Raw genomic sequence first — 18,154 nt, forward strand, 5'->3', positions numbered from 1 at the left:
TCTCCCCCTCTCAATCCAGTCTTTCCTTCCCTCTCTTTATTTCTCTTTCTGTACCTGATTTGACTCTAATTCACGCCCCTCAGACATGCCTCTGTTTACTTCTCAATCCTTAAATCTCATTGGTTATACAATTATTTCCACTGCTCATTGAGGTCCCAGATGCCCTGTTGCCCTAGCTATGCTGTATTCAGCTGGCATTTCCAGCAAATTAGGGTGCAAAAAATGTTTGAACTGAAAGGTGCAGGAAAAGTTTAACTAACAACATACACCATGAGATGCCCCACTCCAACATGCTCCGGCTCATTACTTTAGATTAAACTGTGGGTGTAGGACTAAGTAATGCAGGTTTAAACTAGTAAAAGATAATTTGGAGATTGATGTTCAGAAATTCTTCTTCACACATAGGGTAATCAATATGTAGAATAGTCTTCCAGGAATCATTTAAGAAATAATTGTATGCTGCAATATGGTAAATGCAAGGATATCTCGGATGGTTAAATTAAGAGTAGCTAAATGGTCTTCCTCATTTATAATTATCTTGTGATCAAAGTTACCTTTCCTTGTGTCTGTTAAGATCCCAAATGAAATTAATGTAGACAATATTAACTTTATTCCCAGTGAATGTGAATTCACAAACAAAACTACCAATAATTAAGTATGAATGAGCAGATTCTCATTTGGAAAGGCTCCCTGCCTGTTGTGATAAATGGAAATGTTACTCTGATGGAAGAGGTGTCCTCAGTAAGGGTGAAAGCGCACAAAAATGCAAGCAAAAAATAAATGTCATTTATACAGCATCTTATGTACATCTCTGCCCTTTACAATGAGCTAATTACTTTTGAAATGCAATTACTGTTTTATTGGCAAATATCAAACTTATGCAAAGCAACATCCTATGAACAGTAAATGGGATGAATGACACGTTAATCTGATGCTACTTGTGTTGGTTGAGAAAAGAATGTTGGCCAAGATGCAGGAAAACTTACTGTTCTTCAAATAGTGTCTGGGGATTTTTATGTCCATCTGAGCAGGCAGGTGAGGCCCCAATTTAATGTCTCATTGAAAAGATGGTTTAAAGTGCTATGAGCTTTAAAGAAAAAGGGCTTTCCTTTTATATAGCACTTTTCACATCTTCAGAGTGTCCCAAACCCCTTTACAGCCAATTTTTTTTTCTAAGTGTTGTCACAGTTGATTTTACATAAGCAAACATGGCAGCTAATCTTTGGACAGGAAGGCTCCACAAACAGCGGTGAGATGAATGTCCAGTTAATTAATTTTACTTGTACTAACCTTTTCATACAGAGAAGTACCAACCAGTAAGCAATAAAGTCAATGTTATAGCTTTTCATTTAGGTCTGCACATTGTGCAACATTTTCTAGTCAAGCAGGGAGATTAAATGTCATGCTCCCAGATCTATTCCAAATCCTTATAGAAGCTAAGAATGTACAAAAACAACATTTGCTTGCTTTTGCATATTCTTAGCTCACAAATGGCAATAAAATAAAATTGGGAGTATACCGTCTAACTGCTCCTTTCAACTGGGGAATGTGTGCAACATAAAGACCCAAGAGAGATTAAAAAACAAGAATAAATATTTAAGAAATGATTTGTGATCCTTTAGTGGCAACTCCCATCACGAAACAAAATGTTTCCTTAAAGTACAGTATATTCAATATTGGGTCTCTTTTTGAAATTGTGAATGTAATCTCTTATGGCTAGGAATTCTGAAGCAAGTTTCTCTCATCTGCGTGCAATTAACAAGCCTCTCCTATACCTTAATATAACAAATGGGAGCAGGAATCGACGATGTGGCCCCTCAAGCTTGCTCTACCATTCGTTACAATCATGGCTGATCTTCTACCTCACCTCTACTTTCCCGCCCACTCCCCATATCCCTTGATTCCCTGAGAGATCATAAATACCAGCCGTGAATACACTCAACAATGGACCATCCACTACCCCTCAGGGGTAGAGAATTCCAAAGATTCACAAACTTCTGAGTAAAGAAATTTCTCCTCATCTCGGTCCTAAGTGACTTAGGACCCTTATCCTGAGACTGTGCCCCCATGTCCTAGATTCCCCAGCCAGGGGAAACGATCTCTGTGTCTACCCTGTCAAGCCCCTTCCGAATTTTATATGTTTCAATGAGATCACCTCGCATTCTTCTAAACTCCAGAGTGTATAGGCCCAGCTTACACAGCCTCTCATCATAGGACAAATCTCTCATCCCAGGAACCAATCTAGTGAACCTTCGCTGTACTGCCTCTGAGGCAAGTATATCATTCCTTAGATATGGAGACCAAAAATGCACACAGTACTCCAGGTGTGGTCTCACCAAGGCCCTATACAACAGTAGCAAGACTTGCTTGTTCTTGTACTCCAGTCCCCTTGCAATAAGGCCAACATGCAATTTTCCTTCCTAATTTCTTGCTGTACCTGCATGCTAACTTTCTGTGTTCCTTGTACAAGTACACCCAAGTCTCTTTGAATATCAATATTTAAAAGTTTTACACCTTTTAAAAAAATATCCTGCTTTTCTATTCTTACTACCAAAGTGTATAACCTCATACTTCCCCACATTATACTCCATCTGCCACCTTGTTGCCACTTAACCGGTCTATATCTCTATCTCTTTACAGCATCTTCATGTCCTCCTCACAGCTTATCTTCCCACCTAGCTTTGTATCATCGGCAAACTTAGATACATTACTCTCAGTCTCTTCGTTTAAATCATTAGTATGGATTGTAAATAGCTGAGCCCCCAGCACTGATCCTTGCGGCACTCCACTAGTTACAGCCTGCTAACTTGAAAATGCCCCATTTATCCCTACGCTCTGCCTCCTGTCCATTAACCAATCCTCCATCCATGCTAATATATTACCCCCAATTCCATGAGTCCTTATTTTATGTGGAACCTTATTGAATACCTTTTGGAAGTTCAAGTATACTACATCTACTGACTCCCCTTTATCTACCCCACTAGTTACATCCTCAAAAAATTCTAATAAATTTGTCAAACATGATTTCCCTTGCGTAAAACCATGTTGACACTGTCTGATCATACTATGATTTTCTAGGTGCATTGTTAAGACTTCCTTAAAAAATAGATTCCAGTATTTTTCGGACATTGATGTCAGGCTAACTGGCCTGTAGTTCCCAGTTTTCACTTTCCCTCCTTTCTTAAATAGCGGTATTACATTTGCTAACTTCCAATCTGCTGGGACCATTCTAGAATCTAGGGAATTTTGGAAAATCATAACCAGTACATCCACTATCACGAAGCGATCTTTTAGAACCCAAGGTGTAGGCCATCGAGTCCTAAAATATTTGTTGTTTTTTAATCCCTTAATTTTCTCTAATACGTTTTCTCTGATATTAATTTCTTGAAGTTCCGCACTCTTATCAGCCCCTTGGTTACCCTCTATTTCTGGTATGTAATTTTGTGTCTTCTACTGTGAAGACAAACACAAAATACTTGTTCAGTGTCTCTGCTATTTCTTCATTCACCAGGATAAGTTCTCCCGTCTCTGTCTCTAAGGGACCAACGTTTACTTTAGCTACTCTCCTCCTTTTAATAGACTTGTAAAAGCACCTACAACCCATTTTTTATATTCCTGGCTAGTTTACTCTCATTCTATTACTTCCCATATCAACTTTTTGGTTGCCCTTTGCTGCTTTCTAAAACTCTCCCAATCCTTAGGCTTGTGTTTTCGTCATCACCTGTCTGCTTAATCCAAATAAATATCGGACTTGTTTGTTCTTTAAAAAAAAAAATGCATTTATTTCTTTGGATTAACTTGTCTCTCAAAACTGATTGATTCCCCTTAATTTTAATAGGTGTTCTAGTACAGGAGGGGAAGAAGGAAGCTATTCATTTTGTGCTAAAATGAGTTCCATGAATTTCAGGACACCTTGTGGAAGATATGAATGATATGAATTTTTGAAAAGTGACAGCAACTTTACAGTGAAATCTTAAAGAAGTAGTATTCATTTTTTAACATGTCAATACCGCATGATCAATATGAGACCAAATCCTATTATGTGAAATACCTTTAAGTTGGGGAAATACATCAATGTTACTTTGAAGCCCACAACAGTGCCCATTCCATAAGATGCAACAATCATACCAAGGACTCAGTATGCGAGCTTCTTTAGCTACAGTAATTGTGTGCGACCGTGAAATAACTTATTGGCAATTTTCATTCTATGAATAATGTCAGGACAAAACCCTGTGTTTCTGGTAGACTTGTGGGCTCTTCTGTTGCTGTGATAATTGATTTCTCCCTCCAAATCCTGGTTCCCCATGGGATTACTGCTGAGGGGTTTAATTTACTTTGCAACAGTAGAAACCAGCAGTTTTTTTGTGTGGGGGTGGAAAGAGGGAGAAATAATACCCTACAAAACACATTAAAAACATAAAGAAACCATGGTTTATTGACTTGAGATCCCAATGCAGTTATGGCAGAGTTCTGTAATGCTTTAAAAATACTCCGGCTTTTTAAAAAATACACGTTTTTTAAAAAAAAGATGCATAATGGAAAGTGGAGAGGAGCTGGAGCGTGAAGATGAGCTATCTTGTCATCATGGTGCGATGTTAAAGGGAAATGAATTGTTTGGAGAGAGAGGGAGGGAGGGACTTTTTTTTTTGTATACGTCCGCAGGTTGGATGAGAGGGGATTTAAATTAATAAAAAGAAGCAACCGCACCCTGGCTCAAAACATCAACGGGTAAAAAAAACCTTTTCTGTCGGTGTTTGTGCACAGACGGCTAGTTGTTAGAGGGTGCGGGCGGTGTGTTGGCGGAGGGTCGGGGCAGGGTGGGCGAGCGGGGAGGCTGCGGGATTATTTTGCCGCTCGCTGCGGGAGCCGCTGTCAACCCGCCGGCCGCCGCCATGTTGGATTATAATGTTAATTTTCTAGAAATTGCCCCGCAAATTTGGACAGAGATTCCCGGCTCGTCCTGAGGAGAGTGGAAAAAAAAAAGAGGGCGTTTAATTTTTTTTTTAAATATACGACACTGGCTTTTCTGTATTTATGTTGGCCCCGTCTGGTCGCAGAAAGCAGCCAACTTGGGTAAGGTGTGAGAAATGGTGGCCGGGGTTTGTGTGTGTTTTTAAAAAGAAAATTCTTATTACTTGTGTGTGTTTTTTTGCTGCTGCTTCTTGAACGAGTGGGAATTGTTTTCGACGCCAGAGTGGAGGGGCTGGAGGGAGCTGCCAGCCCGTGTCTTAGAGATGAGTTTATGTCGAGGCTTTGCTTTCGGCCTGAAAATTTTCCTTTTATTTTTTTTCTCTCTCTCTAGTCATACAAAATGGAACCGGTTTTAACTTCACTTTCCATCGTCTGCTTTTGGCTGCAATTTGTTTCTGCAGAAACTTTTAGACCGTTTTTTTTTTTCTTGCCGTGTGTGTTGTTTTGTGTTTTATTGACAGGTGGAAGTTTAAATTTCCACAATCTCTTGTCATATATATATATATATATATATATTAATATACATTTGATTTAAAGAGACTAACCACTTTTAAAGAAACACACACGCCGCCAGGTGGAGGAGAAGAGAAACATCTCATTTTAGAAAATAGGATTAAATGCTGAGAACTCAGTCCAAGTCCGAGACTTCTTAAAACATTTTTTTTTCACTTATACGTGGCGTTTTGCCTGTAAGCGATGATTGTGAGGGTTTTTTTTTTAAATTCCCTTCCTGTCTTTCGACTTGCTTCAAGTGACTAGAAACTAGCTTTAGGGTTGTTGCTGAGCTTTCTTTTCCATTTCAGTCGGAAGGGGGCGGTGAGATATCGCAGGGAGAGGGAGCTGCAGACTCTTATCAATGTTGGTACGTCTGTTTTCGTGTTGAGGTCAAGGGTAAAACCTACTGTAGTAACAGATCCGGCATGGTACAGTGTAGTCAGTAATTATTTCTGCAGTCTGATCTACGCAACAGGACACTACTTATAAGGAGTTTTTGCATTCTTCTGCAGTAGATGGGCAACTTGGTGAATGTTGGAGAGAATTTCCCCGTAACCTTCGTTTTATTTTCTTGGAACTATTGCGATGGTTGGAATATATAATGGGATGTAGGTTATAACCTCCTAACCCTAACTGTAAAAATGGGATATATGGTAGATCTGACCAACTCTTGGAAGAGTACTTCTGCTTCTTCTGTGTGTCGAACCGCTATCTAAATAAATTTGAATTTGTATGTGATAAATAAGTACATCATATAGAAGTGAAACATTTTTCTACAATTAATGGGTTCTCAGAAGTGAATTTTTTGCAAAAATGGAATCAAACACATATGCAGAGTATATGGTGTATTGTGTTTAATGCATTTTACACCAGGTTGTTAGTATGAAATTTTGGATATGTAATATCCGATTCAAATTGGAGATTTTTTTAAACAATGGCTAAAAGTAGTATAGCCTGAAAAAGTCATGCTTAAACTTAATAGTGCTTGGTCAGCCCACTTTTTGGATGTTGTTGCTTTGTCACTGAAAAGCAAGGGAGACAGATAAATCCTGAAGGCAGTGCAAGGAAAGCTGCAAAACTGTGTTTTAGTGACAGAGAACTTAATTATCGACAAAGACTTGAAAAACCTGATCTTAAAAGGCATTGAATTTGCACACAGCAAGGTAGTACAAAACCTTGTGCATAAGAGAATAAACTGTAGAACATGCAAATCTGAACACGGCTACAATCTAAACCATAGGATGACCGTAGGAGAAGAGGCAGGGGTTGAAAGTAGCAAAAGGCATATTTAGGACCAATCTCAGGAATGCTTCCAGAGAGTGATAACATGAAATGGATTTTTTAGCCGGGTAATGGAACTATTTAAATCACAGTTGAATGCTGTGATGCGAGGGTGGTCGTAGGATCCTTCTGGATTTATGAGCAGTGATGGACCAAATAGCCTGCTCCATCTGTATGTATCCGTCTTGGGAAAACCAGGAATAGTTGTCAGTCATGGCTCAGTGGTAGCATTTTCCTGAGACAGAAAGTCGTTGGTTCAAGACTCACTTCAGAGACTTGAGTATATAATCCAGGCAGACACTGCGGAGCAATATTGAGGGAGTGCTGCACTGTTGAGTCATCTTTCCAATGAGATGTTAAATCAAGTCTGCCCTCTCAGGTGGAAGTAAATGATCCATGGTGTTATTTGAAGAACAACAGGAGTTCTCCTGGTGTCCTGGCAACATTTATTCCCTCAACCAACATTGTGAAAACATATCATCTGGTCGTTATCAAATTATTTTATGTGGGCTCTTGCTGAGCACAAATTGGCTACTCCATTTCCTGCATTATAAGAAGGTTGTGGGTTCAAGCCCCATTTTAGACTTGATCACATAATATAGGCTGACACTTCAATAACAATACTGAGGGCATGCCATATGCCAACTGCCATTCTGCCAGTGCCCTCGCAAACCTTACCTCCTTCAACCGCCACTATCAGAAATGTAGCTTGGTTTTTTTATTCATTTGCTATTTGTTGGACTTTGTGTGCAAATTCAATGCCATATTTGCCTACAGTACATCTATAGTGCAAAAAAAGTAGATGCTTGCTCAGTTAATAATTTGAAATCTGATATCGATAGATTTTTGCTAGCCAAGTGTATAAAAGGATGTGGAGCCAAGGCAGATGGATAGAGTTAAGACACAGCTATGATCTCATTGAATGGTAGACTAAGCTTGAGGGGCTGAATGGCCTACTCCTGTTTATATATGTTTAACTGGTTAAATGGGCTCTGATAACGTCCATAAAAATGTAATTAACTTTTCTTAACTACTCACTGTTTAACTGCAGCAACTTAAGGTGTGAGCTTAAAAAGTGAATTTAAAAGTTGATCGGTTCTGCTAATAGCCATTTTCAGTCATCTATTACTTCATCAAATATATAAATCGTGACTTCAAAAAAAATTCCCCTTTCACCTGGTTATGAATGTACAACTGTCCTGTCATGATGAGGAAATATATTTATAAACAACAATGGTTATGCCATGAGAAAGCACAAAGAATGGCTGATATTGGGGTGCAAGTGACAGGAATATGGTCTCTCTATTCTGCTTCATCCACTGCATGGTTATTCGTCCCATCGGTGATGTACTCTTTAGTATCGTATTACAACTTCCCACATTATTTTGGCTCCTAAGGAAAAGTACATTTAGTGTAATCCATGCTTAATCCACTTTTCCTAAAAACAAAATATGACTGCATAGTGATTTTTTTTTTAAAAACTTGCAATTATTCTTTTTGTTTGAGGTAATTTGGTTCTCTCAGGCTTGCTCGCCTTATGTCTGACAATTGAGAAGTAAACTTTAACTCATTACCAGATTTTTTTTAAAGTGCTAAATTACCTTGCGTTATTTATGTTGGTTAAGTTAAATTACTAGCTATAAAATTGTTTCAGCATTTGAATTGCTAGGAGCAGGTTGACTTATTCCTAAATTGTTAGCAATATTGAAATAAACATTTCTGCAGTAACCAAAAAAAATCTTTGTTCCCCCTCATTTGCAATCAGTCTAAACTGTCAAATCTGTAATTGAAATAGTGTGTGTGTGTGTGCCCCCACTTGCCAAGACTGAGGCACACATTATTTCACCACATGAACATTAAAACTTAAAATTGTGGCTGGAAAGAAAAGAGGGCCTATCACAATGATGGATGATAACTGGCTGGATAAGATCTGTCCAACTTTTTGTGAATAAAACATATTGTCCACATTCCACATTGTCAGATAGATGTCAACATTGGAGCTGTGCTTGTACAGCTCAGCCAGAGACGTGGCTTTTTCTGGAGGACAAGTGTCAGCACTACAGCCAGGATGTTACTGGCACCCATAGCTTTTATTGTATCCGTTGCACTCAGCCATTTCTTGATAGCACGTGGAGTGATTTGAATTGCTGAAGATTGGTATCTGTGATGGTAGGGACCTCAGGAGGATGCTGAGATGGATCATCCACGCTACACTTCTGGCTGAAGATGGTTGCTAACGTTCCAGGCTTGACTTTTGTACTTGTACTGGGTTTTGCCATCACTGAGGATGGGAATATTCGTGGAGCTGACTCCTCCTGTTAGTTGCTTAATTGTCCACTACCATACTCGACTGGATGTGGGAGGACTACAGCCTCACAGCTCCAGCGACCCGGGTTCGGTTCTGGGTACTGCCTGTGCGGAGTTTGCAAGTTCTCCCTGTGACTGCGTGGGTTTCCGCCAGGTGCTCTGGTTTTCTCCCACAGCCAAAGACTTGCAGGTTGATAGGTAAATTTGCCATTGTAAATTGCTCCTAGTGTAGATAGGTGGTAGGAGAATTGAGGGAAGGTGGGGATGTGGTAGGAATATGGGATTAATGTAGGATTAGTATAAATGGGTGATTGATGGTTGGCACAGACTCGGTGGGCCGAAGGGCCTGTTTCAGTGCTGTATCACTAAATAAATAAAAGGAATTGCCAAGCCCCTGACTGGAAAAATATTTGCATGCTGGCAGACAGTGTTGGAACCAGGGACCCAGTCCTTGCTTCCCCAATGCACAGAAGTAGTGGTCAGACCAGTTTAGTCACATGACTGACTGTTGGAGCTTTTTGAATTTGAACTTGCTGAAAGAAACTCAGAAAGCTCTTTGCTCCTGACATGAAAAGACCTCTCTCCTGTCTGCTCTCATCTCTTTCTCATGGCACTGAAGACACATGAACCCCAAGAGAGAAAAGTCTCCTACAGTGAAAAAGGCTTAAGAAGAATACTGGGCCCCAATGAAAAGCAAGACTACTTACAAAGGGACTACAATGAGCTCGAAGCACAGTAAACAAGAAACTCTTCTGATATTGCCTCAAACCTCTCCATTTTATTTTTCTCCTCTTTTCTGTCTCTATTTGCATGTCCGTATTGCGTATGCATGCTAGCTTGGGGCGTGGCATGTATCCATAGGCGTTAACAGAATTCGAATTTAAGTTTAAGGTTTAATAAATTTCACTTTTCTTCTTTAAACCTAAGAAAACCTGGTGTACTCATTTCTTTGCCTTATAAGAGCATAAGAACTAGGAGCAGGAGTAGGCAGTTCAATCCCTCGAGCCTGCTCCGCCATTCAATACGATCATGGCTGATCTCATCTCGGCCTCAACTCCACTTTCCTGCCGGTTCTCCATAACCCTTCAACCCATTACTAATTAAAAATCTGTATCTCCTCCTTAAATTTACTCAATGTCCCAGCATCCATCGCACTCTGGGGCAGTGAATTCCACAGACTTACGACTCTTTGAAATAAGTAATTTCTTCTCATCTCTGTTTTAAATCTGCCATCCCTTATCCTAAAACTATGACCTCTTGTTCTAGATTGTCCCACCAGAGGCAGCATCCTCTCGACGTCTACTTTGTCGATCCCCTTAATCATCTTGTACACCTCAATTAGATCTCCTGTCATTCTTCTAAACTCTAGAGAGTAAAGGCCTAAACTGCTCAGTCTCTCTTCATAAGACAAACCCCTCATCTCTGGAATCAATCTAGTGAACCTCCTCTGAACTGCCTCCAATGCAACTACATCCCTCCTCAAGTAAGGGGACCAAAACGGTACACAATACTCCAGGTGCGGTCTCACTAATGTCTTGTAGCAACACTTCCCTACTTTTATACTCTATTCCTTTAGCAATAAATGCCAACATTCCATTTGCCTTCCTTATAATTGGAAAGTGAACAAGGATTCACCAAGGGAGAGCTTTAAACTGTGTGTTTAAAAAAACATAAACCCTGTTACAATAAGACTGGGTGAAGACAGCAAAAGACCCCGAGACATCTTTCTCACCTGGTCGTAACAATAGTAAATATCTAGATGATGATGGGGATAAATTTTGCGTGCTGTTTACAATGAAAGCCATTGAGCACTGATCACTAGTATTCCATCAGCTGAGAACTTGCACAGTTTTGGTTGTCTTACTGAAGGAATAATGTATTTGCCTTGGAGGGAGTGCAACAAAGGTTCACTAGACTGAATCCTGGGATGAGCGGATTGTTCTATGAGGAGAGGTTGAGTAAACTAGGCCTTTATTCGCTAGAGTTTAGAAGAATGAGAGGTGATCTAATTGAAACATATAAAATTCTTAAAGGGCTTGAGAGGGTAGATGCTGGGAAGATGTTCCCCTGGGTAGGGAAGTCTGGAACTAGGGGTCAAGGTCTCTGAATAAGGGGTCATCCATTTAGGACTGAGATGAGGCATTTCTTCAGCCAAAGGGTTGTGCACCTTTGGAATTCTCAACAGAGCATCCACAGCACTCTGCTGTAAAGTATGTTGAAGTTGGAGATTGACGAACATTTGAATACTAAGGGAATCATGGGGATAGAGTGGGAAGGCGTAACTGAGTTAGAAGATCGACCATGATCATCTTGAATTGTGGAGCAGGCTTGAGGGTCCAAATGGCTTGCTCTTGTTCCTGTTTCTTATGTTCTTGGGTATCAAGTCTGAGATTTCTTTCCTCATTTTAAATTGCAGTGCTGCTGGTAACTGAAAAATGTATTCTATGACTTTCTTTTGAGTTTTTCAGTGACTTGACTTTTCATGCAGGACTTTAATTTGCAGGTATCATTGGATTAATGAAGCTGTTAACACAGTTATATGTACTTAAGTGGTATTGAGTGCTAGAGGACTGCGTATTTTGTTGATAGATGCTCAGATGAATAGTGGGGCAAGGGTGTTTTCTATTTTTTTCAGTTGCTTTGGATTACTCTTATGATGCCTGGGGGACAGTACACTTAGGTAGTACAGTTTAATGTAGAAAACTGTGGGAACAGTTCCAAGGTGATTCATGGAGGTGAAAAAAAGTGGGTGTTGAGCTTTTGTGGGAGGGTTAGAAGAGATCAAAATCTTGGTTGAATGGATTGAGAAAGATAAAGGTTTTGGTTGGAGTGTCAGACTAGCACTCGAGTCCTTGTATGTGCTCTCACTTTTGGTGGGGAGTTGGCACGTATATAAGGGCAGGAGAGCATAGAACATGGGAGGGACTATGATTTTAGAGGTAGCATGAGATAAAAGGGATGATTTTAAGTTTGATCCATTGGGGGACTGGAAGCCAGTATAAATCATTGTGGATCAGAATGATGGATGCAAGCAGCAGACTTTCAGATTACTTAACATTTATGGAGGGTTGACAGAGCATTGGAGAAGTTGAGTCCAGAAGTGATAAAGGCATGACTGTGGTTTGATGGCAGTACAGTTAGAGAGTTGGGAACCAGCAATCTTGTGGAGAGAATGTGGGTGTGAAGCTCCGCTCTGGATGCACCAGAACAGCGAAGTTGCATGTAGTCTGAGCCAGAGTGAGCTGCTGGAGAAGGGAGACTGAGTTGGTGACAAAGGCATGAGTTTTTGGTTGGGGCCAGAAGTTATAGGCTCATTCTTCCTGATGCTCAGTTGTAGGAAGTTCTGACTCATCCAATTTAATATCAAACAGACAGTCATGGCAGCTTGTGGATGGTCGAAGTAAGTGTTCGAGAGCGAGAGCAGGGTGTCTTCAGCATGCATGTGGAACCTAACTCTGAATCTATGGATAATACGATGGGATAGATACAGAAGAGGAGGGGATCAATAGTGGAAATCTGGGGAACTCCGAAAGTTACAATGTAGTAGCTGGGAACAAAGCTATTTATGGAGATACTTTAGCACAGGTAAGTGTCAAATAATGCAAGGTACCATTGAGGTACCATGAAGTAAAGGCAGTAGAAAAGGATGATGTGTTTGATTATGTTGAATGCTGCAGAGAGCTTAAGAAAGGTTAAAGCTCCATGGTTGCAGTCACAGAGGATATCATTTATTTAGATGAGCGCAATCCCGGTGCTGTGGGCAGGATGCAAACTGAACTGTCAAAATCGAATAGGTAGTTGTGGGAGAGGCCAGGAAGCAAATTGTTAAAGTACCTTAGTTAGAAAGTGTAAGTTAGAGCTAGGTGGGGTGAGTGTAAGAAATCTTTGGGAAGAAACGTGGCGGTATTGGATTTGAAAGGAAAAAATGGACAGTGACTGAACAGAGCAAACCATTAAGGTAGCTGGATGGCTAGAAGTCGATGGGAGAGGTTCAAAGGGCTAGAGGTGGGACATGTTACAAAAGTGGCTTCATTTCTCAGTGAAGTACTTCATTGGCTGTAATGCATTTTGAGACATTGTGAGGTCATGCAAGGTGCTATATACGTGCAAGTTCTTTTATGTTTGAGAGGGTAGAGGAAATGGGAGAAAAAGTGATGGGGCTATTGGGGTTGGGATGACTGAGGTAGTTAATGGTGGAGGGGAATAGGGCACGTTTGGCAGCTGTGTGCTGTCATATTCATTTTTCCTCTCCTGTTAGACTGCCCCTTCTTTTGTAGATATGCTGTAATGTTTATTATTAGGGTCTTGTGTAGATCTTGGGAAGAGGTCCAGGCTGCTTGTTACTTCTGTAGCTTTAAGTTGAGGACATAGTATAATTGTTCAGTCTCAAAGGTGCTTTGTAATTTATGGCAAGATCCTTCCTTAGTGCCACAAACCACCTTGGTACTCGTGGCAAGAGTTGTGATGATCTACAGGGGCCTTTGAACAGGTCAGAATGGTGGGAAATTGGCTCCAAGGAGAATGCAAAATCCTGACTTTGATCTATCCTGTACAGTTATTTGCTTCTTTTACATCAGGGTGGAACATAAAAGAACTGCGTACCCTGGAAATGCTTGTAAATTGCTGGAAGTGTGCAGCACTTTACACCTGAAACATAAAGTTACTTTTCTCTTTAATCATTCATTCCATTTGTTTGGAGAGTTGAAGTCTGTTGGGTGGGATGCATCCATTTTTTTGGATGCAACATTAAACCGTGGCCTTGTCTGCTCTCTCAGGTGGATGTTAAAGATTCCACCGTACTATTTTGAAGACAGGCAAGGGAGTCATCGCTGGTGTCCTGGCGAATATTTATTCCTTAATCAACATCAGTTTTAAAAAAAAATGATCTGGTCATTATCACATTGCTATTTGTGGAAGCTGGTGTGTGGAATTTGGTTGCTGCTTTCCCTGCATTACAACAGTGAGTACACTTCAAAAATACTTCATTGGCTGTTAAGTATTTTGGGATGACCAGAAGTGGTGAAAGGTGCAATGTTAAATTAAGACTTTCTTTCAGTTTGTCTGTCAGTTGCGTTTTTCTGCTTGTGGTATTTCTGAAATCTTGATTCTATATTTTTCTACTTTTGCTGACGGCTAGGTCTTACTTCTGGCCTCCCTTTGGGCACTTTGGAATCTGCAGTGGTGACAGAAATGTATGTTTTTGCATCTTTGTGTCTGAGTCGGTCTAAGAGGGTTGTCTTGGAGTTTGACAAGTGCTGCTGAGTCTCAAAGGAGTGCTTGGTTTATGTAAATGTACCAGGACAAGACTAGTTAGATGAGAGAGAATTTATCAGCTAGGTACTGGAAGGTTTTGATCTTCTGGAGGAGCTGTCATAGCCAGTACTGATCTCATGTTGGGATTGGGATTTATTTATAATGAGCTCTCCAGGGAGTCCCTTTTTATTTTACTGGGTTAGGAGAGAGGAAGTGTAATATTGTGATTTACAAAAAGGAGCTGGGAACCAAGCGAGAATGAAGCGAGATATGAAATGTAGAGTGAAGTGAGGTATAAAGTTTTAAGTTTTATTTCTGGCGAGTTTAGATAGTAGTCTAATAAATAAAAGAATGGCAGGCCACCTCAGCCCTATCAAATGCATATTCTGTGCCATGTGGAAACTCCAGGGCATTTCTCATGTCCTGGACAACTACATGTGCATGAGCTCTGGGTTTTCCAGCTTGAGCAGCAGCTGGTGTCACTGCAGTACATCCACGATGCTGAGAGCTACATAGATAGCACATTTCAGGAGGTGGTAACTGCAACTTAAGATTGTGCAGACAGAGAGGGAATGGATGACCGCCAGACATGTAGTGCAGGAGCCCCCTGAATGCATCTTGCTCTGTAAACTGTATTCAGTTCTGAATGCTGGTGAGGACGGTGGTTGCTCTGGGAGATTACAGAGATAGGGAGGGATGAGGCCATTGAGGGAATTGAAAACAAGGATGAGAATTTTAAAAATTGAGGTGTTGCTTGACTGGGAACTGGTGTAGATTCACAAGCACGTGGGTAATGGATAAATGGGACTTGGCCCGAGTAAGGACATGGGCAGCAGATTTACAGAGGGTAGAATGTGGGAGGCTGGCCAGGAATGCATTGGAATAGTAGATCTGGAGTTTACAAAGGCATGGATGAGGATTTCGGCACCAGCTGACCTGAGGGAGGGGCAGAGTTGGGCAGTGTTATGGAGGTGGAAGTAGGCGGTCATGGGGATGATGTGGTTGTGTGGTTGGGAGCTAATCTCGAGGTCAAATATAACACTCTGGATGCAAACAGTCTGGTTCAGTCTCAGAAAATTGTCAGGGAGTGCAATGGAATCAGTAGATAGGGAACGGAGTTTCCGGCAGGGGACGGAAGGCAATGGCTTGGGTTTTCCTGATGTTTAAATGTGGGACAAGCAGTCTGATAATTTAGCAACAGTGGAGGAGTTGATAGAGTTGGATGTCAACAGCATACATGTGAAAACTAATGCTGTGTTTTCGTATGATGTCCACAATGTGCAGCATGTAGCTGAGAAATAGCAGCCAAGGATAGATCCTTGGAAGACACCAGAGGTAACTGTGTTGGAATAGGAAGAGAAACCATTGCAGGTGACTCTGGCTATGATTAAATAGATAAGAATGGAACCAGGAAAAAAGTGCAGTTCCACTCAGCTGGAATGTGGTGGAGAGACATAGGAGGAGGAGAATAGTCAGCCATGTCAAACGCTGCAGACAGGTCAAGAAGGATGAGGAGGGATAGTTTGCCTTTGTCACACTCACATAGGATGTCATTTGTAACTTTAATCTTAACAGTTTCAGTACTGTGGCAGGGGTGGAAACCTGATTGAAGGGATTCAAACATGGAGTTTGGGGAAAAATGTGCACAGATTTGGGATGCAACAGCACATTCAAGGGCTTAAGAGAGGAAAGGAAGGTAGGAGATAGGGCAGTAGTTTGCAAGGACAGTGGGGTCAAGGTTTTTTTTTGAGGAGAGAGATGATGACGGCAGATTTAAAGGGAGAGAAGGACAATACCTGAAGAGAGAGAATGATTAACAATATCAGCTAACATGGGGACCAGGAAAGGAAGTTGGGTGGCCAGCAGTTTAGTGGGAATAGGGTCGAGGAAGCAGGGGATGGGTCTCATGGATGTGATGAGCTCGGAGAGAGCATGGGGGAGATAGGAGAGAAAGATGCTAGGACAGGGGGGAACTTTAGAGAGATTTTTACCTGGTTGACAAGTGAAAGGGAGAGAAGCAGCAGAGGCAGCTGATTGGATGGTCTCAACCTTAGTGACAAAAAAGTCTGTGAGCTCCTTGCACTTGCTGGTGGTGAGGATGGAGGAGAGGGTGTGGTCGGGGGGTAAGGGGTTTAACCAGATAGTTTGCAGTAGAGAAAATAGCCAGGGTTTGCCTTTGCATTCCAGGATGATCCTGGAATAGTGAGCAGATGGGAGCAGGATCTGATGGTGCTTTATGTGGTCCAGCCAGATCTGGTAGTGAATGGCTAAACCAGTTCTTTGCCATATTTGTTCAGATCTGTGCCCTTTGGACATGAGGGAGTGAGCTGATGGCCTTACTGGGGGACTGGACAACGTGAGAGAGTAATGGTTTTGTTGGTGTCTATGGCATCAAAGGTGAAGAGGGTTTAGCGAATCAGTAACTGCAGAAATGTGGTGAACAGAAGGTCAAAGGCTAGACAGTTGGGACTTTGAAAGTGCAGTTCTAAGTAAATCGAGGGATGGTTTTTCCAGGGGCAGATACAGAGGAAGTGGAGTTGGGGCATGGAAGGTCGATGTGGGTGGAGAGCGATACAAGGAAGTCATCACAGATGGCCTTATCTGTGATCGCTATGATGTGAGCAGCGAGGCCTTGAGATGGCACGGTCAAGGGGTTGGTCGTGACTGAGTTGGGGAGTTTACATGGAAGTAGAGAATAATGTGGTGGTAGTAAGAGGGCAGTAAACTCAAAGGAGAGAGAACAAGAAGAATTGAGATGTAAGTTGTAATCACTAAGGATGAGAAGTCGTTTGGTACAGAGGCTGAGGGAAGAAAGCAGTGAAGATATCTTTGTGAGAAGAATTTTATTGTACACGACTAGTCATGAAATTCAGGTTATATTGGCGTGGCAGAGATTAAGTAATCTATGCTCTGGTCATACGCAGAGACGTGAAATGGACCAAAGTTAGAAGTCTGAGATCCTGTAGTAGATTGAAGTTGCCATTTAGACACTGTGGAGTCAATTTGGAGCATCCATGAACCAGCATCCAGGTTTGCAGACAGTTGTGGAGATGAGAGGATTCGGCGCCATTGCGGGGGCAGAGTATCAGAGTGTGTTGCAGAAGACTGTTTGGTGGAATCATCAGCCGAGGAAAAGTGGAGAGTTGACGGTCAGCCAGCTGAGTTTGATCCAGGGGTCCAGTGGAGTTGCATAGTTGAGTGCTACCAGTGTGCACCAGCAGCTTCAATACAGCAGTAGAAAAATGAGGTGCAGTGCATTTTAAAATGGATGACTAAGAGCAGTGAAGACAAGGGAGAGTTTGAAAGAGAGACCAGTTGGTCTTTACCTATCAAACCTGCCCCACATTCTCATGGTGCAAGTGATATCATGATCCCCAATGCCTTTTGTAAGCTGCGATAGCTGCCATAACTAGAAACTCGTCTAGCTCCCTTTGGAGCATTTGCAGCAAATTCTCGCTCACTGCATGACCTTGTTCCACAGGTTAATGACCCCCATATGAAAAAAGCTTCTGACATCTGATCTAGCTTTAGGCAACTAAGTGACGCTTTTTTGATTTGTATATTGTTTTGATAAACAGATGTCATTACATTTAATGTTCTCAATCAGAACTTTTAAGGTAGCAGGGCTTAGTAAGAGAATTTGCAGACATTATTATTTCTGTCGCCATTGTTTTCAGTCCTGGTTATTAACCTCTGCTCCATTGCCACTAGCTCCCTGACCCCTTGTTCAGGCTGAACCAGACTCTCTCAAACCTTGGCAGCCTGTTTGATCTAGAGCTGAGCTGTAGATTTCACTTTATCTTTTATGAAGACTGCTTCTTTCCACATTGCCCTTTTCCACCTCCGC

At 41.4% G+C, this 18,154-nt stretch overlaps 1 protein-coding gene across 4 annotated transcripts in view; it reads left to right on the top strand.

The window, feature by feature from the left end:
• The first annotated feature begins 4,656 nt into the window (after nucleotides 1-4,656).
• The window catches only part of kmt5b (lysine methyltransferase 5B), a 66,031-nt gene continuing 52,533 nt past the window's right edge, over nucleotides 4,657-18,154 (top strand). For 2 of the 4 annotated variants that reach the window (XM_068046395.1, XM_068046398.1), the window contains exon 1: nucleotides 4,846-5,073. The gene's annotated coding sequence lies outside the window, so the exon portion shown is untranslated. Of the gene's footprint in view, nucleotides 4,729-4,845; nucleotides 5,074-13,876; nucleotides 14,015-18,154 lie in introns of those variants that run through there. The other 2 variants (XM_068046396.1, XM_068046397.1) reach the window with 2 other exon arrangements.

Source organism: Heterodontus francisci, chromosome 14 (genome assembly GCF_036365525.1).
Source record: "Heterodontus francisci isolate sHetFra1 chromosome 14, sHetFra1.hap1, whole genome shotgun sequence".
Classification (NCBI taxonomy): Eukaryota; Metazoa; Chordata; class Chondrichthyes; order Heterodontiformes; family Heterodontidae; genus Heterodontus; species Heterodontus francisci.